The sequence below is a fragment of the Camelina sativa genome, chromosome 9, assembly GCF_030686135.1.
Source record: "Camelina sativa cultivar CO46 ecotype springtype chromosome 9, ASM3068613v1".
NCBI lineage: Eukaryota > Viridiplantae > Streptophyta > Magnoliopsida > Brassicales > Brassicaceae > Camelina > Camelina sativa.
This window is the reverse complement of record NC_141888.1, coordinates 27,675,116-27,700,097: the sequence shown is the minus strand read 5'-3', so window position 1 is coordinate 27,700,097 and position 24,982 is coordinate 27,675,116. Positions and strand designations below refer to the sequence as shown.

At 38.0% G+C, this 24,982-nt stretch overlaps 2 pseudogenes across 1 annotated transcript; both read left to right on the top strand.

Annotated features, from left to right (window-relative positions):
• Window positions 1–19,803: 19,803 nt before the first annotated feature.
• On the top strand, window positions 19,804–20,484 carry LOC109126458 (UDP-glycosyltransferase 72E1 pseudogene; annotated as a pseudogene).
• A 923-nt stretch (window positions 20,485–21,407) lies between these two features.
• On the top strand, window positions 21,408–22,994 carry LOC104715528 (serine/threonine-protein kinase STY13-like; annotated as a pseudogene). Its single transcript, XR_015567069.1, has 6 exons — window positions 21,408–21,601; window positions 21,723–21,858; window positions 21,947–22,142; window positions 22,222–22,343; window positions 22,420–22,575; window positions 22,650–22,994. The product of XR_015567069.1 is annotated as a serine/threonine-protein kinase STY13-like (transcript).
• Window positions 22,995–24,982: the final 1,988 nt, after the last annotated feature.

Sequence of the window (24,982 nt, the reverse complement as noted above, 5' to 3'; positions counted from 1 at the left end):
CCAGAACCTTTTATCAGGTGCTTGCTCTGATACCAATTGTAAAGGTATATAGTACACAACACACACTATAAAACCCTTGGAATGCGCCAAGCAAACGCTTTATTCAATCTTATAAAATCTTCTGTTTCTTACAAGACTTAAACCTAAGCTTACTCTCTTATCTATCTAACACAACACCCTGTGTAGATCTAAAAGAGTTAAAAACACACACTCTCCTTCAAGGCTTTTTTTTCTTGAAGGTTTACAATTCTCACCACTTTATCCCCACGAGTGCTGACTCTTTTTGTGGCTAGCCCTCATCTCTTTATACCCTACACAAATGATCTCTAACCTAGATCTTTGTGAATCCCTAACTAAAAGGAAATTTTCCTTATCCTAAGAAATATCCTACCTTATCTCTCTCGATCAAATATACTCTCAATATTTTCGTGTATATCTTGATCCTCTACTTTCTTCCTTCCCACGCATCTTGTCACGGCATCCATAATATTTCTCCACGTCAGTCCATCAGCCACGTCAGCAAATTAGCACTCTGAGACACTTCACAGGCTCCTGTCGTCTTCAGAGCTCTGATGCACTTTCACAAGCTTTAAGAATATTCCAGATGAAAGTGTTCCCATCTTGGAATCTTGCTGGGAAGAGGACTCAAAGGCACGTCTTGAGTTCAGAGAGATCACTATCTTATTGGAAAAAATGTTAAACGACTTGAGCTCAGCTGGGACTAGTAATGAAACAATGATTATATCTGATGAGGAATCTTATTGTTGACAAAAAAAAGAAAAAAAAAAGATGAGGAATCTTATGACGGTGAAATTGAAGATTTGGAGACCAATTATTATTTGAGTCAAAAGGGCTATCGCAGGCTGAAGTTAACCTAAGGTGAAGAAGAAGAATAAAGTGATGAGTATGATACTTCCTTTCTTTAAGACGTATATTTACATATTTATGTTATATTGTGAATATACTCTAATAGGGTTTAGGAAGTTATATTGCTTGGTCTCCAAGTTTAGTATATTCTCGTTTCTCTTTGTATATATACATGATGTAATGCTTTGAGATCAATAACACAAACATTCTGAATACCTAGCAATCTCAAGTCTGACATGGTATCAGAGCGACAGAGCCAAACACCTAAATATAGTTTTTCATTTTGGTGTTCTTGTTTCTCTCGTCTCTTTTTCTTTCTTTGTTTCGTTTTCTTGTTTCTCTCGTACCTCTGTTTCGTTGGATCCTTTTCTTCGTTTTGTCACGATGACAGAAGAAAAAGGAATCGTTTCCAAGGCCCCTAACTCCACCATAGTCACGTCTTATACTTTGTCTTCTGCTGATAATCCCGGGTCTATGATCTCTTCGGTCATGTTGACGGAAGATATTTATTCTTAGTGGGCTACAGAGATGTTTAATGCTCTTTGATCCAGGAGGAACATCGGCTTTATTGATGGATCAATCTATAAATCACGAGAGGCTGGTTCTGAGTTGTAGTCTTGGATGAGTGTGAATTCGATGGTTATTGGCTGGTTGTGAACATTAATCTCTCTGCATGTGAGATTTACGGTGTCTTTTATTGAAGATGCATCTGATCTGTGGGAAAACTTGAAGAGTTGTTTCTCAATTGGGAATAAGGTTCGGATTCACTAGATTGTATGTCAGTTGGCGTCTTGTCGGCATGAGGGTCAATCCATTATGGATTACTATTGTCGACTTGTGAATTTGTGGGACGAACTAAAACGGTATCGTCAACTTCCTACTTGTAGTTGTGGTGCTGCTGCTAAAATTGCGAAGGAAAGAGAAGATGAGAAAGTTCATCAGCTTGCTATGGGACTTGCTAAGTCTCATATTGGGAATGTTGTTTGTCAGATTGTTGATGTTGATACACTGCTGGATTTGGCACAAGCTTATTCCAAAGCTATTCGTGAGGAGCAGAGACTTACTACAAAGAAGAAGAAGCAACAAAATGATACTGTAGGGTTTACAACTCGACGAGACCCACCGTAACAAGAGTCTTCTCCTACGGCTGCTGGAAATGAAGTAGGTGAAGCTTCAAGATTTGTGACTCTCGTTCTAGTTTTTCTCATGGTGATGTGTCTGCATTTTATAGGGTTTTAACTATAGTTCTTACACTTGTTTTGAGTCTTTTGTTAGGTCCAAGTGTGCTTTTAGAGTCCTTTTAGTCTTTTGTGAGTCTATACAAGTTCTAAGCTACTTTGGAAGGAAACTGAGTGTTTTGGGGATGAAAACAAGCATCTGAAGCCAATTTGGTGAAGACTGATCGGACTAGCAAGCAGATGGAGCAAACAGAGAAAAACATCCAGACAGACGGGATACAGTCACATTAGTACAAACAAACAAGTTGGCTGATCCGCATTCGGGATCGACCAGTCCCGTACCCGAAGCAACTTTTCCTTTTTTTGCTTTAAACCGACTTTTAGGGTTTTATTTTGATATTTAAGTTAGAGGCTCGGCCTCCAGAGACATAAGCTTTATTTTCTGAGACTATTTTGTATTGAGAGCTGAAGGGAGAATATCTCTAATCCTTCTTGACACTTTGAAGAAGAATTCTGAACCCTTTTTAATTTCTCTTGCAATTCAAACATGTCTTTTCATATTGGATTTGTGGTTGTTGTTGTTCGATGTTTGAGTAGTCTCTCTGTTGGGTTTCGGGTTTCAAAAGGGGTTTTATGATTCTCTAAACTTAGGTTGTTAGATTTGGGATTGATCTATTGTGTTCTTCATCTATTGTTGTTCTTAATGCTTAAACTAGATTAGCTACCTAGTTTATGATTATAGGTCTAATTCATCTAGGCATCAAAAATGTTGTTGAATTGCTTGAAAAGAACATAGGTGAGCTAGGTGACCCTTAGCCAACGAAAGTTGAAGTTAAGGCACCTTGTGAACAAAATCAAATTTGAACTTATTGCTTGCTAAGATTGCTAGATTCTGATATGATCGTGGCAAGCAAGGAGCCAGAGGCTGCAGAGCAACCGGAGGTGGTGGGAAGGATCACTCGTTCAAGAGCTAAGGAGAGGGCCAAGGAAGCTCATGCACTCATAGTGACCGGTCATTCAACCTACCAAGGATCCAAGTCTTCAACATATCCAAACTGAAGACTTCACCCGGTAATGATGATTACGTAACTTAGGTGAGAAGTTTGTACTCTTTTTCCCATAGCTGAGTTTTGTCCCAATGGGTTTTCTCAGCATGGTTTTTAATGAGGCAAATGGATCACTACGTCGAGTTATCTAGAAGTCATTACCAATGGGGAATAATGTACTTCTGTACTAGTTCAAGTGACTTCTGTACTACTACAGGTCACTTAGACGTTTTGCTGTTTTCTTATTTCCTTAAAACGTTTTGTTGTTTTATTTTTAACTTCCTGCTGTTTTGAGTGTCGAGCCTAGGGTTAATTATAAAACCCACAGCCACGCCTCCTTTGTTCTTTAGCGAAGAAGTATGTTGTAAACACGTTTTGTGAACATTCTTCTCTCAATTTGAATTCTTGAATGCGTTCTTGATTTCTGGGTTTCTATACATTTTGTGATTCAGAAACTCTTCACTTGTTACAATCCATTTTACCACCTAAATAATCTATCTCCATCTAATCATTGTTCTATCATTCGATCATCACCATATCCCTCAATATTCACGATCTCACTTCATCATCCCCACCGTATTTGCCAGTTCCGCACCATCATCACCGAGTCTCATCATCATTCATCAGTCTACAGCCTTCATCAGAGTTTCTATCCTAGGGAGATCCTATCATGTGGTATCAGAGCCAACTCTGTGCCAAGGCTAAGCGATTCTAAGAACCCTAATCTCTTGTGATTTTTTTTAATTTCGTTTGTTTAGTTTTAGGGTTTGAATTTTTGTTGATTCGTTTGTGCCTAGATCGAATAGGGTTTAGTTTATTGTTGATTCGTTTGAGTCTAGGTCAAGTTTTGTGAGTTTAGGATTTAGTTTTGTGTTGTTCGAAATTAGACTGCAAATTAGGGTTTGTTTATTTCGAGTTTGTTCATTATAGGGTTGGTATTGATCGATTTCTCTTGTAGTTTTGTTTGATATTAGGTCTATATCCGTGAGTCTATTGTTTAAAATTCTGAGTCTTAGAGTTTATTTTCGTTTTCTCATTCAAAGAACAAGTTACTGCGAGTTTCTTCTTTAATTTGCAGGTACAATGGAGCTTTCTCCAGAGGCTATGGAAGCTTTGAACCAAGCCATGTCTAAGCAGATAGCTGAAGCAAACAAAACAATGTCTACTCAGTTTCAGCAACAGATGGAGCAGCTCAGTAACAAGTTTGAGAAACAGTTCAAGGACATAGCTCATGCATCTAGTGCTTCAGAACAGAGTTCTTCAGACCCGCCTAGTCCGAGTGAAGCTCTCCGCTTAGCTAAAGGAAAGGCACACGTGGGAGATTCCTCCAAGCACACACGGATCAGAACAGTTAATACACTTACTGGGGGGAGAGAGACTTGTTTCAATCAGAGGAGAAGCACTCAAGGTAAAGAAAGAGAGCATCGCAGAACTGGCAGAGATCACACACGCCCACGACGAGCTGAACAAGTAGCTGGGCATCAGATATACATTGATTCAAAGAGAGATTATTCTGAAGAAGAAGAAGTTTCAGATCATAGTCAAGAAACAATGAGGAGAAACCAAAACAGAGATCATGGTAGGGAATATGATCCTTTGAGGCAGCAGCTGAAACATCTCAAGATTCAGTATCCTTCTTTCCATGGAACCAATGATCCAGAAACTTATCTAGACTGGGAAAAGAAGATGGAATCCAACTTTCAGATTCAAGGTACTTATGAGTTGAACAAGGTGAAGATAGCCATATCCGAATTCAGTGGTTATGCTTTGTTGTGGTGGGAGCAGTTGGGACTTACTAGACATCGACAGAGAGAGCCTGCTATCACTACCTGGGAACAGCTAGTCACGCAGATGAGGAAGAAGTTTGTGCCTACACACTACCAGAGAGAGATTCTTAACAAGCTGAGGCGTCTCACTCAAGGGACTAAGTCTGTAAGAGACTACTATCAGGAGCTGGAAACGCTTATGATCAGAGTTGATTTGAGGGAAAGTGAAGACATGGTTATGTCTAGGTTTCTTGGAGGTTTGAACAGAGAGATTCAAGACAAGATAGAGCTGCAGAACTATGAAGATGTGCAAGAAATGGTACATAAGGCAGAGCTGATTGAATCGCAGATCAAGAGAAAGGGAGTGAGGTCTACATTTACGCCTGACATGTCCAAGCCGAGAGAGTTCAGTAAACCCGCCTTCACCAAGGACAGCAAACCCGTGACAACCACAGTCAAAGAGGAGGTTAAAATCGATTCCAAGCCCAAGAGTAGCACCTCTACAAGTCATATCAGGTGTTTCAAATGCCAAGGGATGGGGCATTATTCCAGAGACTGTCCTAACAAGAAGATGTTTCTTCTTCAAGAGGGAGGAGAGATTGTGCCAGAAGACAGTTCAGAAAGTGAAGCAGAGCCTGAACTAGATGAAGAAGGAGAATACGCAGTCATGGGAGAGATGTTAGTAGCACGCAGAGTTTTAAGTGTACAGATGCATCCAGATGATAGAGGTCAGCGTGAGAACCTATTTCACACCAGGTGTAAGGTTCAAGACAAGGTCTGCACTTTGATTGTCGATGGTGGTAGCTGTACTAATGCAGCTAGTGAAGAGATGGTACAGAAGCTTAATCTCAAGACTACTTCACATCCAAGACCTTATCAGCTACAGTGGTTGAACAACAAGGGTGCTTTGACTGTCACGCAGCAAGTGATGGTGAAACTAGCGATTGGGAAGTATGAGGATGAACTGCTTTGTGATGTTATTCCAATGAAATCAAATCACATCCTTTTGGGAAGACCATGGCAGTTCGACAAAAGAGTGTTTCAAGATGGTTACACCAACAAGCAGTCATTTGAGTTCAAAGGGCGCAAGGTCACTCTTCTACCACTTACACCCAGCGAAATCTACAAGGACCAGCTTCACATGAACCGCAAGGATACAGAGAAAGTGTCTCACAGCCTGTACATCAATCACAGCGAGTTCAACAAGCTATTTGAGCCAGAGATGACCACATTCAAGTTTGGGTATAAAGAGACACTCACCAGCACTACGCCAGCAGAAGAGCTTCCACGCGAAATCATAGAGATTAAAGAGGAGTACAAGTATGAGTTTCCAGAAGAGATATCTCCAGGTTTGCCGCCACTATGTGGGATAAAGCATCAGATCGAATTGGTACCAGGTTCAGCTCTATCGAACAGACCAGCTTACAGAACCAATCCAGTAGAAACTAAAGAGCTTTAGGAGCAAGTAGAAGAGCTGATGAGCAAGGAACACATTAAAGAGAACCTCAGTCCAAGTGCAGGTAAGGATAATGTAATCACAGATGCATTATCCATGAGGTACATTCTCATTTCTACTTTGCCTTCTAATCTAGTAGGATTTCATGAGACTGACATCGACTTTGCTGAGAGCTATGGCAAATGCCATAAGTTTGCTTTTGAAAACTACTATAGGCAGGATGGGTATCTGTTCTTTAATGATAGATTGTGCATATCAAGAGGATCCATGAGAGAGATGCTAATCAGAGAAGCTCACGGAGGAGGACTAGCTGGACATTTCGGAGTGTCAAAGACTCTACTTGGACTGCAAGAACACTTCTATTGGCCTCAAATGCAGAAAGACGTTGAGAAGGTTTATTCTAGGTGCCATATCTGCAAAATGGCAAAGGGTAAGGTACAACCTCACGGCTTGTACACTCTTCTAACGAATCCTTCTCAACCTTGGACTCAAATTTCTATGCATTTTGTTCTTGGCTTACCTCGAACCAGAAATGGTAGAGATTCTATTTTTGTTGTGGTTGACAGGTTTAGCAAGTTGGTTCATTTCATTGCAAGTCACAAGACGGATGATGCTGTTATTGTAGCTAATTTGTTTTTCAGGGAAGTCATAAGGAGGATTAATGACAACGCATATCAGACTGATCTTCAAGGTAAGTATACCATATCATCAACAGTCAATGTTTCTGACTTGCTCTCTTACTATGCAGATTCCGATTTGAGGAAAAATCCTTTTGAAGAGGGGGAGGATGATATGATCGTGGCAAGCAAGGAGCCAGAGGCTGCAGAGCAACCGGAGGTGGTGGGAAGGATCACTCGTTCAAGAGCTAAGGAGAGGGCCAAGGAAGCTCATGCACTCATAGTGACGGGTCATTCAACCTACCAAGGATCCAAGTCTTCAACATATCCAACCTGAAGACTTCACCCGGTAATGATGATTAGGTAACTTAGGTGAGAAGTTTGTACTCTTTTTCCCATAGCTGAGTTTTGTCCCAATGGGTTTTCTCAGCATGGTTTTTAATGAGGCAAATGGATCACTACGTCGAGTTATCTAGAAGTCATTACCAATGGGGAATAATGTACTTCTGTACTAGTTCAAGTGACTTCTGTACTACTACAGGTCACTTAGACGTTTTGCTGTTTTCTTATTTCCTTAAAACGTTTTGTTGTTTTATTTTTAACTTCCTGCTGTTTGGAGTGTCGAGCCTAGGGTTAATTATAAAACCCACAGCCACGCCTCCTTTGTTCTTTAGCGAAGAAGTATGTTGTAAACACGCTTTGTGAACTTTCTTCTCTCAATTTGAATTCTTGAATGCGTTCTTGATTTCTGGGTTTCTATACACTTTGTGATTTAGAAACTCTTCACTTGTTACAATCCATTTTACCACCTAAATAATCTATCTCCATCTAATCATTGTTCTATCATTCGATCATCACCATATCCCTCAATATTCACGATCTCACTTCATCATCCCCACCGTATTTGCCACTTCCGCACCATCATCACCGAGTCTCATCATCATTCATCAGTCTACAGCCTTCATCAGAGTTTCTATCCTAGGGAGATCCTATCAGATTCAAACAACGGTTTAGAGTTTAATCAATTCCTTGCATAGATATGTTAGTTTTACATTCGAGATTTGAGTTCAAGAATGGTGTCTAATGCTTTCCCAATCTATCATCTGAATTAGTGATCATAACTCCTAAAAGACTCCCAACGCCCAATACTCTTCTCTGAATTTAAACACTCTTTAATTTTCCTGTTTTGATAATTACTTGTTACTCAAATTTCCTTTTGCCTTAGCTAGACTTGATCTTCACAATTTTATAGTGCATTGTTTGGTCTCTGTGGATTCGGCCTTAAAGTGCTACGACGACACCACTAGATCGTGGTTGAGTGCACCTGGGGTTTTAATTGACCTTTGATCAATTTGGTGCTGTTGCTTGGGACCAAAATGATTGCATTTGAGATTTTAGAATTGAGTATAGTCTAAGATTTCTTTTTGTTTTACTAATTATTATTATTTTCTCTTTTTTGTAGATTAAAAAAAAAACAATAAAAAATGTTTTTGGGGCCATGGATTACGATGACTGGCCATAGGAAGAGGAGACCACATTTGATGAAAACATTCTAGATGAGCCTTATATGGAGCCACCGTTTGATGAGAGTGTTCTAACACCAGATCAAAAAGTTAAGTTGGATGAGCTTTACATGGAGAATCCAACAGCGAAAAGGAGGAACTTAGCAGCAATGATCCGGTTGAATCTCATCTCACATCGAGTAGTACTTGAAGGGAGGGAGCCCACTTTCGCAGAGATTAGGGAAGCTCATATATTGGGTTCCACCCAGCCAAATAGAAGGTACATGCGTTTCCACCCTTGAAATTCATGATTTTGAGGATATTCACATGCCATGCATTAAAGATGTGACTTCTAGTTTGGATACTCCATTTCTCATTGATGAATGCTATGATTTGATATGTGAGTCTCAACGTCTAGACATGTTAAGAGCAGAAAAACTTGCTAGGGATTATCATGAAATATGTTTTGATATTGAATATCATTGTGCTTTGAATGTTCATGATCTCGAGTTTGAGTTTTCAATGTCTGATGTATCTAGCTCTCTTCTTGTAGAATCTTACCTAGGGTATGTTCTTGATATTGATACAATTTTTCATGAAACAAAGGACCCTGAGGTGGATTATATGAATGAGGATATTGTGTTTTATGAAATTAATGGAGATGAAGTTAATTATTTTGTGAAAACCTCGTCTGAACCTGAAATTGACTTTATTTTTCCATTAAATGCATTTGATCCTCATGAGCATCCAACCATCAAGGAATATTTCAAAGTATATGCTACATTTGTAGTAAACTTCCTTGATGTGTATTTTATCGTTTTGCCATGGATAGTTATGTGTTACTTGACACATATTGTTTATTGCATTAACAGGAGAAGGACTAAAGGTCCATTGGCTCAGCCTTTTGATACTCATGATTAGCATTTTTGTGTTGAGCGGTCAAGTTATAGACCTTAAACAAGCGCTTATGGGAGGCAACCCATGGGGTTTGTGATGGCTTACCCTTTTATTTATATTTGTCTTAGGATTTTGGTTTTGTTTTTAGGATTTGATACGGTGAAATCACGTCTGTTGTTGAGTATTTTCAGGAACAGGTACGAAATGCAGAAGATGCGATTTTTTTGTTCCAGGCGCTTAGGATCAATCGGTCCTCATTACAGATCGATCAATCCCGGTGGTTTGTTGCGGGCATCTGCAATTTCAATAATGTTGCAGATCGGTCAATTCCACCCTGAGACCGATCCGTCCCCACCCTTGCCAACACCACTCCAACATCTGATGTGAGATCACCGGTTTTTGTTTCTTGTCCTTACTTTTTCTTTTTCTTTTTTTTCTTATTTTCTTTGTAGGATTCCTTAGGGATGTCTCCAAGTTACTAATGTCGTTTTCTTTGGTTGTTTTCTTTTGGTTTTTCTTTTCTTTGAGTCGTTTTATCGAGTAAACATTGTCTGGAAACTATGAGCTTTTCTAGGAATCTTTTGCTTTTAATTAACACTCTTATGATTACTTTAGTACTTTTGATTTTAGAATGAAGCTTGGAACGAACATGAGCAGAATCAACACGCCCCAAAAGACCCTCACCGAAGAGAACATTAAGTTGATCCAACGTTGTCTCTAGCTTTGAAAGGACTTAACCGGATTTAACTTCTTTCCTTGGGACTTGGTATACATCGAACAAGACTCCTCCCTTAAGCAACACAAGACATGCATCTCCTCGCAAAGTATGCTTCCCCTCTTTCTTCCCTTCAATACTCAATAAAAAATAAAATAAAATAAAAAAATAAAAAAGAAGAAGAAAGAAAAAGAAGAGGATATAGGTAATAAAAGAAGTGAACCAATGGTTGTGCGTAAACCCATGCATCCTTCGGAATCCATGGAAGCTTGTCCGCAAGAAAAGAGCAAAGGATTGATAAAAAAAAAAATACAATGATACCCTTGAAAATTAGGGAGAAATCAATCCTTTGGAAGTAATAAAAGAGAGAGGAAAGGGAGCATATGAAGGAAGTCTTGGGCATTAAACGGTTGAAGGAGTCAATAAGTTCAGTGATCGATATTCTCTCGGCAAGACTGCACATTTTCACTAATCTGATGTAGAGAGACAACAATGGGGATGCTGAAGGTCCTTTAAGGTTGTGGAGTTCAGAGTAGGGAGTGTTGATCATCATCAAGGGCAGAGTACAAAAAGTAGTTCTTAATTTGATTTGATGAAGAGTGCAAAGTAGCGCGTCCCAAGAATATGTGAGTTTCCACTTTCAAACATTTTCTCTGTTCCTGAGTTTTTGTCTGTTCTTGCTTGGGGACAAGCAAAGATTCATGTCAGGGGGAATTAATGTGTCTGCATTTTATAGGGTTTTAACTATAGTTTTTACACTTGTTTTGAGTCTTTTGTTAAGTCCAAGTGTGCTTTTAAAGTCCTTTTAGTCTTTTGTGAGTCTGTACAGGTTCTAAGCTACTTTGGAAGGAAACTGAGTGTTTTGGGGATGAAAACAAGCATCTGAAGTCAATTAGGTGAAGACTGATCGGACTAGCAAGCAGATGGAGCAAACAGAGAAAAGCATCCAGGATTGGCTGATCCGCATTCAGGATCGACCAGTCCCGTACCCGAAGCAATTTTTCCTTTTTCGTTTTAAACCGACTTTTAGGGTTTTATTTTGATATTTAAGTTAGAGGCTCGGCCTCCAGAGACATAAACTTTATTTTCTGAGACTATTTTGTATTGAGAGCTGAAGGGAGAAGATCTCTAATCCTTCTTGACACTTTGGAGAAGAATTATGAACCCTTTTTAATTTCTCTTGCAATTCAAACATGTCTTTTCATATTTTATTTGTGGTTGCTGTTGTTCGATGTCTGAGTAGTCTCTCTGTTGGGTTTCGGATTTCAAAAGGGGTTTTATGATTCTCTAAACTTAGGTTGTTAGATTTGGGATTGATCTATTGTGTTCTTCATCTATTGTTGTTCTTAATGCTTAAACTAGATTAGCTACCTAGTTTATTATTATAGGTCTAATTCATCTAGGCATCAAAAATGTTGTTGAATTGCTTGAAAAGAACATAGGTGAGCTAGGTGACCCTTAGCCAACGAAAGTTGAAGTTAAGGCACCTTGTGAACAAAATCAAATTTGAACTTATTGCTTGCTAGGATTGCTAGATTCAAATGACGGTTTAGAGTTTAATCAATTCCTTGCATAGATAACTAACACTGCGATAGTATGTTAGTTTTACATTCGAGATTTGAGTTCAAGAACGGTATCTAATGCTTTCCCAGTCTATCATCTGAATTAGTGATCATAACTCCTAAAAGACTCCCAACGCCCAATACTCTTCTCTGAATTTAAACACTCTTTAATTTTCCTGTTTTGATAATTACTTGTTACTCAAATTTCCTTTTGCCTTAGCTATACTTGATCTTCACAATTTTATAGTGCATTGCTTGGTCTCTGTGGATTCGGCCTTAAAGTGCTACGACGACACCACTAGATCGTGGTTGAGTGCACATGGGGTTTTAATTGACCTTTGATCAATTTGGCGCTGTTGCCTGGGACCAAAATGATTGCATTTGAGATTTTAGAATTGAGTATAGTCTAAGATTTCTTTTTGTTTTACTAATTATTATTATTTTCTCTTTTTTTGTAGATTAAAAAAAAACAATGAAAAATGTTTTTGGGACCATGGATTACGATGACTCGCGACAGGAAGAGGAGACCACATTTGATGAAAACATTCCAGATGAGCCTTATGTGGAGCCACTGTTTGATGAGAGTGTTCTAACACCAGATCAAAAAGTTAAGTTGGATGAGCTTTACATGGAGAATCCAACAGCGAAAAGGAGGAACTTAGCTGCAATGATCCGGTTGAATCTCATCTCACATCGAGCAGTACTTGAAGGGAGGGAGCCCACTTTCACAGAGATTAGGGAAGCTCATGCTTGCGAAAAGGTAATATATTGGGTTCCACCCAGCCAAGTAGAAGGTACATGCGTTTCCACCCTTGAAATTCATGATTTTGAGGATATTCACATGCCATGCATTAAAGATGTGACTTCTAGTTTGGATACTCCATTTCTCATTGATGAATGCTATGATTGAATATGTGAGTCTCAACGTCTAGACATGTTAAGAGCAGAAAAACTTGCTAGGGATTATCATGAAATATGTTTTGATATTGAATATCATTGTGCTTTGAATGTTCATGATCTCGAGTTTGAGTTTTCAATGCCTGATGTATCTAGCTCTCTTCTTGTAGAATCTTACCTAGGGTATGTTCTTGATATTGATAAATTTTTCATGAAACAAAGGACCCTGAGGTGGATTATATGAATGAGGATATTGTGTTTTATGAAATTAATGGAGATGAAGTTAATTATTTTGTGAAAACCTCGTTTGAACCTGAAATTGACTTTATTTTTCCATTAAATGCATTTGATCCTCATGAGCATCCAACCATCAAGGAATATTTCAAAGTATATGCTACATTTGTAGTAAACTTCCTTGACGTTATTTTATCGTTTTGCCATGGATAGTTATGTGTTACTTGACACAATATTGTTTATTGCATTAACAAGAGAAGGACTAAAGGTCCATTGGCTCAGCCTTTTGATACTCATGATTAGCATTTTTGTGCTGAGCGGTCAAGCCATAGACCTTAAACAAGCGCTTATGGGAGGCAACCCATGGGGTTTGTGATGGCTTACCCTTTTATTTCTATTTGTCTTAGGATTTTGGTTTTGATTTTAGGATTTGTTACGCTGAAATCACGTCCGTTGTTGAGTATTTTCAGGAACAGGTATGAAATGCAGAAGATGCGATTTTTTTTGTTCCAGGCGCTTAGAATCGATCAGTCCTCATTACAGATCGATCAATCCCGGTGGTTTGTTGCGGGCATCTGCAATTTCAATAATGTTGCAGATCGGTCAATCCCACCCTGAGACCGATCGGTCCCCACCCTTGCCAACACCACTCCAACATCTAATGCGAGATCACCGGTTTTTGTTTCTTGTCCTTACTTTTTCTTTTTCATTTTTTTCTTATTTTCTTTGTGGGATTCGTTAGGGATGTCTCCAAGTTACTAATGTCGTTGTCTTTGGTTGTTTTCTTTTGGTTTTTCTTTTCTTTGAGTCGTTTTGTCGAGTAAACATTGTCTGGAAACTATGAGCTTTTCTAGAAATCTTTTGCTTTTAATTAAAACTCTTATGATTACTTTAGTACTTTTGATTTTAGAATGAAGCTTGGAACGAACATGGGCAGAATCAACACGCCCCAAAAGACCCTCACCGAAGAGAACATTAAGTTGATCCAACGTTGTCTCTAGCTTTGAAAGGACTTAACCGGATTTAACTTCTTTCCTTGGGACTTGGTATACATCGAACAAGACTCCTCCCTTAAGCAACACAAGACATGCATCTCCTCGCAAAGTATGCTTCCCCTCTCTCTTCCCTTCAATACTCAATAAAAAAAAAAAAGAAGAGGATATAGGTAATAAAAGAAGTGAACTGAGGGTTGTGCGTAAACCCATGCTTCCTTCGGAATCCATGGAAGCTTGTCCGCAAGAAAAGAGCAAAGGATTGATAAAATAAAATACAATGATACCCTAGAAAATTAGGGAGAAAACAATCCTTTGGAAGTGATAAAAGAGAGAGAAAAGGGAGCATATGAAGGAAGTCTTGGGCATTAAACGGTTGAAGGAGTCAATAAGTTCAGTGATCGATATTCTCTCGGCGAGACTGCACATTTGCACTAATCTGATGTAGAGAGACAACAATGGGGATGCTGAAGGTCCTTTAAGGTTGTGGAGTTCAGAGTAGGGAGTGTTGATCATAATCATGGGCAGAGTACAAAAAGTAGTTCTTAATTTGATTTGATGAAGAGTGCAAAGTAGCGCGTCCCAAGAATATGTGAGTTTCCACTTTCAAACATTTTCTCTGTCTGTTCTTGCTTGGGGACAAGCAAAGATTCAAGTCAGGGGGAATTAATGTGTCTGCATTTTATAGGGTTTTAACTATAGTTTTTACACTTGTTTTGAGACTTTTGTTAGGTCCAAGTGTGCTTTTAAAGTCCTTTTAGTCTTTTGTGAGTCTGTACAGGTTCTAAGCTACTTTGGAAAGAAAATGAGTGTTTTGGGGATGAAAACAAGCATCTGAAGTCAATTTGGTGAAGACTGATCGGACTAGCAAGCAGATGGAGCAAACAGAGAAAAGCATCCAGGATTGGCTGATCCGCATTCAGGATCGACCAGTCCCGTACCCAAAGCAATTTTTCCTTTTTCGTTTTAAACCGACTTTTAGGGTTTTATTTTGATATTTAAGTTAGAGGCTCGGCCTCCAGAGACATAAGCTTTATTTTCTGAGACTATTTTGTATTGAGAGCTGAAGGGAGAAGATCTCTCATCCTTCTTGACACTTTGGAGAAGAATTCTGAACCCTTTTTAATTTCTCTTGCAATTCAAACATGTCTTTTTCATATTTTATTTGTGGTTGCTGTTGTTCGATGTCTGAGTAGTCTCTCTCTTGGGTTTCGGGTTTCAAAATGGGTTTTATGATTCTCTAAACTTAGGTTGTTAGATTTGGGATTGATCTATTGTGTTTTTATCTATTGTTTATCTTAATGCTTAAACTAGATTAGCTACCTAGTTTATGATTATAGGTCTAATTCATCTAGGTATCAAAAGTGTTATTGAATTGCTTGAAAAGAACATAGGTGAGCTAGGTGACCCTTAGCCAACGAAAGTTGAAGTTAAGGCACCTTGTGAACAAAATCAAATTTGAACTTATTGCTTGCTAGGATTGCTAGATTCAAACGATGGTTTAGAGTTTAATCAATTTCTTGCATAGATAACTAACACTGCGACAGTAGGTTAGTTTTACATTCGAGATTTGAGTTCAAGAACGGTATCTAATGCTTTCCCAATCTATCATCTGAATTAGTGATCATAACTCCTAAAAAACTCCCAACGCCCAATACTCTTCTATGAATTTAAACACTCTTTAATTTTCCTGTTTTGATAATTACTTGTTACTCAAATTTCCTTTTGCCTTAGCTAAACTTGATCTTTACAATTTTATAGTGCATTGTTTGGTCTCTGTGGATTCGATCCTAAAGTGATATGACGACACCACTAGATCGTGGTTGACTGCACCTTGGGTCTTAATTAACATTTGATCACATGGTAACAACAAGAGCAGAGAACGTAGCCTTCTTTGTTCTCACTGTGGACGATCCGGCCATGAAAAATAATTTTGTTTGGAGATAGTTGGATATATTGAGTGGTGGCTAATCGCATGAAGGCAGATGTGGGTCTGGTCGGGGAGGTCGTGGAGGAGTTGGTAGACGTAAATTTTTTGGTCGTGGTCTTGGTTACTCAACATTGGCACTTGTAACAAGTTCTCATGCCTCGTCATATCCAATTTTTACTCTCGAACAGTGGCAAGCGATAAGTAAGATGGCATCAGAGAAATCCATCTCTAGTTCGTAAAAACTCTCTAGTAAGTTATTTTCAGGTAAGATACACGAGGAACTGATTCTTGATACTAGAACCTCTCACCATATGACAGAGACTCTTAAGTTGCTCGTATATGTCACGTCAACTCTGGTTTGCTCTGTTTGTTTTGCTGATGGAAGTAAAACGATTTTGAAAAGCATGGGCGTGTTTCATGTTTCGGATCACATTACTCTCCATAATTTTTTATCTGTTCCGAACCTCAATTGTTCACTGATTTCTGTTTCGAAGTTGCTCAAGCAAAATTGGTGGTGTTACATTGTTTACTGATACACTTTGTGTTTTGTAGGACCGTTTTTCGAACACTCTGATTGGAGCCGAGGAAGAAAGTGATGGGGTCTACTATGTTACAAATGTGAATGTTATGCGAGTTAACAAGGTTGGAGTGAAGTGTGACTCTACGTTGTGGCATTGCCGGCTAGGGCATCCTGCGTTTTCAGTTTTATCTACATTACCTATAAATTCTGGTGTTTCAAATTTGGCTAGCCCTGGTCATTGTGACGTTTGTTTTAGGGCTAAGCAGACAAGAGAATTTTTTCTGATAGTTCTAATAAAGCAAAGGACTGTTTTTTGATAATTCATGTTGATGTTTGGGGTCCATATCGTGTTTTGTCTTCCGGTGTAGCTGTATATTTTCTTACCGTCGTTGACGATTTTTCTAGAGCGGTCTGGACACATCTTTTGCTAGAAAAATCAGAAGTTTGCCAAGTTCTTGAGAATTTTTGTTCATATACTGACCGGTAGTTTAATAAGCCCGTTTGTATGGTACGAAGTGACAATTTTACTAAGTTTATGTGTCTTACAAAGTTTTCCAAGAGCAAAGACATTGTTCATCAAACGTCATGTGTGGCTACTCCACAGCAAAATTGACGTGTGGAACGGAAGCATCATCACATTTTGAATGTTTCTCGGTCTCTTCTTTTCCAAGCTAGTCTCCTGGTTTCGTTTCAGGGAAAAGCAATTCTCACATCCATGCATCTCATTAATCGGACTCCTACGAAGGTACTTCAAAACTGTACTATGTATGAGCTCCTTTATGGGGAAAATCCATCTTATGATCATCTAAAAGTGTTTGGAGCGTCTTGTACTCATTGGCGTGATCGTGATAAGGACAAATTTGGATAGCGGAGTCGAAAATGTATCTTTTTGGGCTACCCTTTTGGCAAGAAAGGTTGGAAAAGTATATGATCTTGAAACCAAAGAGTTCTTTGTATCTCGCAATGTGATTTTTCAAGAGGATCAGTTTCCTTTTGCTTCACGGAATGGAGATTCTCAACCACCGCACTTATGTTCTACTAGTGAAAATGTTGATGATGATTAATTGGTTAGTACATATTGCCCCTACGCATGAAGAGTGATCTTGTTGTTCATGAACAACATGTGGTGAGTGAGATTACTCCCCCCAATGATGTTGGGTCGCCTTCAAAGGATTCTGCTGTGGTTGTGCCAAGAAAAAATGAATAAGTCTACTTCCGCTGTTAGAGAAGTCTCCGCTACCATTGATATTAATGTTGTGTCTTTTACCGGTGATGATGAGTTGGGTAAAGAGAAGCATCACAAGTTTTCGTCTGTTCGTTTAAATGGTTATGTGACCTATTCTACTTGTTTTCTTCCCAAACCCCATCGAGATTCACCCGGCTTCATCTCAAATTCTTCGTCTACGGTCCAAGGTACACATACTCCATATCCTCTCACAAATTATATCTTTGATGAAAACTTTTCTCCAGCCCATTAAGTGTTTTTAGCACCGGTTATCGATGGTGTTGAACCAACTTTGTTTGTGGCACCGAAATTACAGCTATGGAAGAGAATGGTACATGGAGCGTCATTAATTTACCTCCTGGTAAAGAAGCTATCGATAATAAATGGGTGTTCAAAATAAAATACAATGCCGATGGATCTTTAAGCCATTACAAAGCCAGGTAGGTTTCTTGCGGCAATCATCAAGTAGAAGGTGAAGATTATAATGAGATATTTGCTCGTGTGGTTAAAATTACTACTGTTCGCACTTTACAACGTATAGTTGTTGCTAAAAATTTGGAACCATATCATATGGATGTACACAATGCGTTTCTACACGGTGATCTCAAAGAAGAGGTTTATATGAAACTACCAGTTGGGTTTCGTCATTCGGCTCCAAATAAAGTTTGTCTTCTTCACAAGTCTTTGTAAGGGCTTAAGCAAGATCCTCGCTGCTGGTTTGCTAAGCTTACTAACGCTTTGACAAGGTTTGGTTTTGTTGAGTCATACAAAGATTATTCTCTTTTCACCTACTCCAAGGGTGACATTGAGATTCGGGTTCTTATATATGTTGATGATTTGTTGGTTTGTGTGAATCATTACCATATGATTAAGTGGTTTAAGGTGTATTTGGGACGTTTTTTCACATGAAAGATTTGGGTAAAGCAAAATATTTTCTTGGTATTGAGATTGCTCGGAGTTCTGAGGGTATATATATGTCTCAATGTAAGTATGTTCTTGATATTGTTTTGGAATTGGGTCTTCTAGGGTCTCAGCGATCACCAATACCGATGGAACAAAATCATAAATTTGGTTTAAGAGTGATTTTCTTCCCATTCCCGAGGTGTATAAGCGTTTGGTAGGATGCTTATTTATCTTCTTACTACACAGCCTGAATTGTCATTTTCGGTTAAGCGTCTTTCCGAGATCATGAAAGCTCCGAGAGTCAATCATTTGGAAGCCACATTCTGTGTTGTGAGATATTTGAAGGATACTCTTGGTCAAGGCATTCTCTTAAGTTGCGATTCAGACCTGATTCTTATGGCATATTGTGACTCGGATTACAATCCTGCCCACTTACACGTCGTTCGTTAAGTGGTTATGTTAAGTTTTTAGGTGGCTTGCATATTTCTTAGAAGACTAAGAATCAAGACAATGTGTCTCACTCGTCCGCAAAAGCTGAGTATCGTTCCATGCGAAATGCATGAAAACTAAAATAAAATAATATATTATAGTAACTAAATATATATAATTTAAATATGTTACACTAGATAAATTAATAGTCACTGATTGCTATATAATATTTTTAATATATTTTCAGCACATTTAAGAAATATTATAACTTTAGATATAGATATATATATCTGTATATTTAATTTAATAATTTTAAAAATATATAATGTAACTTTATGTTTATTAAATCAAAACAAAAATTTTATTTTTTTACAAAACAAATTATATTGATGAAATACCCAGATCTCCAATGTAGATAGAACTTTAGGTTTAGTTTCAAAAAAAAAATGATAATATTAATACACACATACATGGTATATAATTCATAGTATAGCCTATAGAATCTAGCTTGTGTAGTGTATATAAATCTTACCTATTATATTCTAGTCGATGCATCAAACATTTTACTATTGACTGAGATACAGTTACACCGACATTTTGATATTTAGTTTTCTAGTTGGTATAAAACAATTAAGTTATAGATGATGTGAAAAAAAACAACAAAATAATATAGGGTTTGGTAGATAAGTCCTTTAATAAACAAACAAACATTTTATAGAGTTTTGGTTCTATATATTGAACTCACTTGCAAGTTGCAACTATCTGAGAGTACACAACAACAACAAAAGAAGCTAACGTTCATCAATCGAGAGTTCGAGACTATGAAGACTACGAAGCCACATGCCGCCATGTTCGCTAGCCCAGGAATGGGCCATATCATCCGGGTGATTGAGCTCGAAAAACGCTTAGCTGGATCTCATGGCTTCCACGTCACCATTTTTGTCCCTGAAGACGACGCAGCCTCCGTTAAATTTCAATTCCTAAACTCACCAGCCACCAGGCTGTGATGCGTTTGTTGATGTCATAAGCCTCCCAACTCTGGATATCTCCCGTTTAGTTGACCCATCATGACCAAAACTTTGAAATCTCTTCAAGACCCGGACCTCTTGGGTCCGATTGTTCGTGTACCGGTTTATCCAATTGGTCCTTTGTCCAGACCGGTTGATCAATCTAAAACTAATCACCCTGTTTTAGATTGGTTAAACAAACAACCAGATGAGTCGGTACTTTAATTATATCTCATTTGGAAGCGGCGGCTCTCTCAGTCTCTCTCTCTCCACTAAACAGCTAACCGAATTGGCTTGGCGGCTTGAAATGAGTCAGCAATGGTTTGTTTGGGTGGTTTGACCGCCAGTGGACGGTTCAGCCTGTACCGCAAACTTCTTGGTTAATAGTAATGAAATATGAGATGGTACCCCGGGTTATTTACAGGAAGGTTTTGTTAGTCGGACCCATGAGAGAAGCCTCGTAGTCTCTCTGTGGGTCCCACAAGTCGAGATCCTAGCCCACCAAGCAGTTGGTGGGTTTCTAACTCATTGCGGCTGGAATTTAATTCTTGAGAGCGCCGTTAGCGGCATTCCAATGATCGCTTGACTGCTTTTTGTAGACCAAAAAATGAACGCAATGTTGCTCAACAAGGAGCTTGACACCGCCATCTGTCTAAAATACTACTGTCGGAGAAAGTGATTACGAAGGAGGAAATTGAGGTATTTTTTAGTAATGGGCCTAATTCAACACCCAAAAACTAGTTTAAGGGAGGAAGTTGCTTAACACTATATATCTTTTCCAAGGATTTTGTTTTCTTCCGATGTGGAACTCTAACACACCCCCTCACGCTCAAGATTGGACATCTAAAGAGTGAAGTTTGTGCAACTACGGGTGGTAGCCCATTTTTGAGAAGTTTGAATCTAGATTCTGATACCATTTTAGTAATGGACATAACTCTACACTCAAAAGCTAGCTCAAGGGAGGAGGGTTGTCTCACACTATATATTGCCCAATGATTTTGTTTTCTTCCGACGGCGAACGTCATTGGCTGTGAGTACATTTTGTATGTAAACTATAAACAAAACTAGGATACAATGGACCTTGGTTACCTGATTATTTTATCTAATCTTTAATCATAAAAATTGATAGAAGATTATATTATCAGTCAGTCGCCTTTCTAAGTCATCATGAAAATTATTGGCAATGAAAATAAGATTTATTTAAAAAACAATGTATAAAATTTTATAGATATAAAATTAATAAAATGTATAGTAATTCCAGATTTGTTACCATCTTTCTCCTGCTATATACAATACATTGTTGTATACAGCTCATGCATAAAAAGTTTTTCCAAAAGAGTTGCACATAGAGTCCACATATATTGTTAAACATATTAAGAAAAAAAGCTACTTAAAGATAAGATTATAAGAAAATCAAGAGATGTGGTGGTGAAAGGATAAAAAAATTAATTTAAAGATAAGCTCATTGGTAAACATTTACTGTAATACTAATTAGTATTGATTATCTCGTTTTTAACTATTAATTGTCAATTAACATTTTTAGCCAACATACACGTCGAATAACAACTCGTAAGACTACAGAGTCACCCCCACATGTTGTAGTATTATAAATAAGCCCAAGCATTTCCTCTATCACTCATCATCATCAACACTTCATCTTTTACTAATCATCCTTAGTCCTCTCAATCACTTCCAGCCTTAGAGCTGGACTAATGGCTTTCTCAAACTACCCTTCTTACAAGAAGTCCAACAAGAAATTCAATTTCAGTATCAGCAGGGAATTGCTTCTCAACCCAAACGATGTCTCAGTGGGAGAGATGATTGGAGAAGGAAACCACTCCATCGTCTACAAAGGATTGTATGTTCCATCTCTCTCTTATTTTTTATAATGATGAGATGAATTTAACATAATGGATAAACTAATCCGTTTAATTAAAAGTTATCACTTATTTCGTATGTTCTTTATAATGATTTTATAGGTTCAGAAACCGTGTTCCCGTTGCTGTGAAGATAATGCAACCAAGTGTAAAATCTGCTGTAAGCATAATGGACAAAAAGAAGTTTCAAAATGAAGTTCTGTTACTATCCAAGATGAGACATGCCAACATTGTGAAGGTAAAAAATGAGAAAAAATAATTAGTTATATTGGTGTTTTATCAATATAATAGTGAGAAACTAAACATGGTTTTTGGTGATGGTATAGTTTGTTGGAGCTTGCATAGTGCCGCAGCTGGCGATAGTTACCGAACTCATGGAAGGCGGCACTCTTCAGAGGTTCATGTGGAGTTCTCAGTCGAAACCTCTAGATCTAAAGAAGGCACTGACCTTTGCTTTGGATATTTCTCGAGCCATGGAGTTTTTGCACTCAGAAGGCATCATTCACCGTGATTTAAACCCAGGTAAATATGCTCCAGTTTATACATAAAATCTTGTGAATAGAGAAACAAATTTGAAATTTTGGTGTGTTGGTTGGTGTAGCGAATTTGTTGTTAACCGGTGATCACAAGCATGTGAAATTGGCTGATTTTGGAATTGCTAGAGAAGAGAATAGAGATGGCATGACCGGTGAGGCTGGCACTTGTAAATGGATGGCTCCTGAGGTAATGATTCTTTTGAGCTAAATTTTCTATTTCGAAACATATAAATGATTGATTTTTTCTGTTTTTGTAACCGTAGGTAAGTAGTCGTGAGGCACTGAGAGTTGAGGAGCCAAAGCACTATGATCATAAAGTGGATGTTTACAGCTTTGCTCTAGTTTTCTGGGAGCTGCTTAATGGTGTAGAGCCATTCCCTGACGTGCCTAACATTTGTGTTCCCCCACTTGTACAACATGTAAGGTCACAAATCAACTTATAAAATCTAAAAAGGGTGAAGAATTTTAAATGCTGGATTTGCTTTCCTTACAGGGTGAGAGACCAAGTCTTGCGAATACACCAGAGGAAATGATCCCCATCCTTGAATTATGTTGGGCACAAGATTCGGATGCGCGTCTTGAGTTCAAGGACATTAGGCAATTGTTAACAAGCCTGTTAACAAATTTGACCTCAGATGGTAGTATTGACACACTACTACTATCGGATGAGGATGCTTATGACAGTGATATCGATGAGGATTCGGAGACCCCTCCTCTGAGTCTGAGTCAAGAGCATTGTTGCAAGGTGAACAATCTAAGGAGAAGAAGAAGAAAATACTGGTGAAGATGATGCGTCCTTTCGTTAAGATGTTCAGGGCTTGTTACAAGCCATGATCATGTCTTTCGTTGTTTTTTTTTTGTCCTCGTTTTTTCTTGTTGTAATAAGATTTTTCTTTTAAGAAAAAGCAATGCAATTCTCATTCTTCTTTTCATGGACATTTCAATTTGCTTTCTTTACCGAAAATATATTCTTGTGGTCATCATATATAAGCTGAATAAATCACAAGTTGATACTGGTAAAATTCAACATTCTTCATTAGAATTGATAATCATAGTAAATGACAAAAGATTGTTGAAGGTACTCAATTGTCTAAGGAAGAAGTACACAATCCTTTTAACAATCCTTTGCTAAGATTTTATTTGAAAACATCTTTCCTCACTCACTCAAAGGACGAAGTACCATTCAAAGCGCCTCCGTATGTATTCTTTTTCTTGAAAGATAGATAAAATTACAACACATTTATCACTTAACATGAAAATGATTTTTAGATGATGGATTTTTTTATTTTTTATTTTACATAGGGCCAAAGATTATTTCAATGAAACAGACTAAAATTGCATAGTAATAGGTATATTTATTAAACCTTGAAACCAATATCAAGTATGTCGTTTGATGGTGTGATTGTTAACCAGTCATTCTGTAGTTTTAGAAAATACAGGCATAGCCCGAAAAGTTAAAAAGACATTACAGGTTGGCTGTGAGAATCAAGTCTTTTTCTTACCATTTTACATGTTACAAGTTGGATAGAAACTGAACTTCAGAGTCTTTTTTTTTTTTCATGAACTCTTAACTCTTAAGTATTATTTGACGGAACAAAAAAACACTCCCTCTTATTATATACAGAAATTGAGTTAAATATATATTTTTTCAATTTTAAATAAGTTTAGTTTGCATACAGAGTCAACATATATATAGTAACAGCTAAATAAAAAGGGGAAATAAGTTGACACATATGCAAAAGACACTACAAAAATCAAGGTAGAAGGCGTGGGTTATTTAACGTCATAAGTTAAATCGACGTTACAAGTTTAAGTGGGAAGCAATATAACGTTATCGAGGAGACTCTTGCTTTTAACCCTCTCGGCGGCGGTGGAGCTTCTGCTCGCCGGCGTCGAGATAATTTCACTGTCACCTCCTTTTGTTTCGAGATCCTGCTATTGTTGTCTTTCTTTTCAAGTTCTCCTCCTACTTTTTCATTTTTTTTTCAAGCTTTTCAAGCCATTTTTTGAACTCTTTATATCCGATGGCTGTTTAACAATCAAAGGATAGAGGCGGTTTCCGGTGAACTCCCTCTCTCAACATGTATTCGCAGCACCAAAACAAAAGCTTCTGAACTTCAGCGAGTTACATAAGTTAGTGCAGTACTTACAGATGGATGGCTCCTGCAGTAATGAATTGATTATTTCCAGACCTAAATCTTCTTTCTGAAACATATCAGTTCATAATTTTATGTTTTATATCCACAGGTATGTAGCCGTGAGCCACTCAAAATTGGAGGGAAGAAACAGTATGACCACAAAGTGGAATCCAGCTTTGCACTAATTTTCTGGGCATTGCTCACTAATCAAACACCATTCAGTGGGATAAATAGGGCTTCTCTGTTCTCTATTTTGTGAAATAGGCAATTTATTAAATGTTACAAATCAACACTTGTAACTTAAAATTGGAGAGGAGTTACAGATTATGGACCTTCTTAATTTTCCTTCTAGGGCAAGAGACCAAGCTTTAAGAATAATCCAGATGAAATTGTTCCCATCTTGGAATCTTGCTGGGAAGAGGACTCAAAGGCACGTCTTGAGTTTAGAGAGATCACTATCTTATTGGAAAAAATGTTAAACGACTTGAGCTCAGCTGGGACTAGTAATGAAACAATGATTATATCAGATGACGGAAGAAAAAGGAATCGTTTCCAAGGCACCTAACTCCACCATAGTCACGTCTTATACTTTGTCTTCTGCTGATAACCCCGGGTCTATGATCTCTTCAGTCATGTTGACGGGAGATAATTATTCTTAGTGGGCTACAGAGATGTTTAATGCTCTTTG